Source organism: Etheostoma spectabile, chromosome 1 (genome assembly GCF_008692095.1).
Source record: "Etheostoma spectabile isolate EspeVRDwgs_2016 chromosome 1, UIUC_Espe_1.0, whole genome shotgun sequence".
Classification (NCBI taxonomy): Eukaryota; Metazoa; Chordata; class Actinopteri; order Perciformes; family Percidae; genus Etheostoma; species Etheostoma spectabile.
In genome coordinates this window covers 27,212,822-27,213,688 of record NC_045733.1, presented here as the reverse complement: position 1 = coordinate 27,213,688, position 867 = coordinate 27,212,822, and positions in this window count along the sequence as shown.

The following is an 867-nucleotide window of genomic DNA, read 5'->3' as shown; positions in this document are numbered from 1 at the left end:
GGTGTGAAAACGCCCTACAACTCTGATAGCGTAAGTAGGCTACAACTTCATATAAATAGGAGAGGTATGGGCATGGGCAAAATTAGCTAAATTTACCAGACAAATGCTGGTAAAATATGCAAGTGACTGGTTGGTTTGCTTCACTCACCAGCCAATAAAACAATGGCAATCTTGTTGCTGCAATTTGGCTGGTGAATTCTGAGCCTTGCGTTTAAGAAATGTTTAGGATAGTTTTCTGTTATGATCTGTCTGATCTGTATGTGCCGTAGCGAAGCATCTGTGGAGTAACACATACAGCCTGACTAACACGAGGCCCATGCAAATCATCAACTTACCCAAACCTTTGCCTAAATACTGTCAGGTTTTTGTGGCTCAACTGTGAGTTATGAAGTAAGTTATGAGTTGCAAGAATTCGTGGCTCCATTGATATACAGCCTCCCCACAAGAGTCCATTTTGACTGCTTGCACAATCAAACTATTTGAAAGAAAAGGTTAAACACATTTGCTGCATTCTTATGTCGCCAAACTTAAGTCTCAAACTTTATATTTGTGGAAGTAGACATTTCCATTGTTTAACAATTAATAATTGATTTAACATATAATTAAAATATAATAATTGAAATCAAGCATACAGTGTCAAAGTACTTAATTAAGACTAGTTCTCTTTTCACTTCAAAGAGAAAATCACAGTCACCAATACTGGTTTTATTCGTTTTTGGCATAGCCACATTTGTCTACATTGCAGCATTACTGCAGAATTACCTGCCAACAAATCAAAAACGTTTAAAGTGACCTTAAAAAAAGGCTGTCAAGTAGATTAGATTATACTTCATCCCACAACGGGGAAATTTCCTTATTACAGCAGCA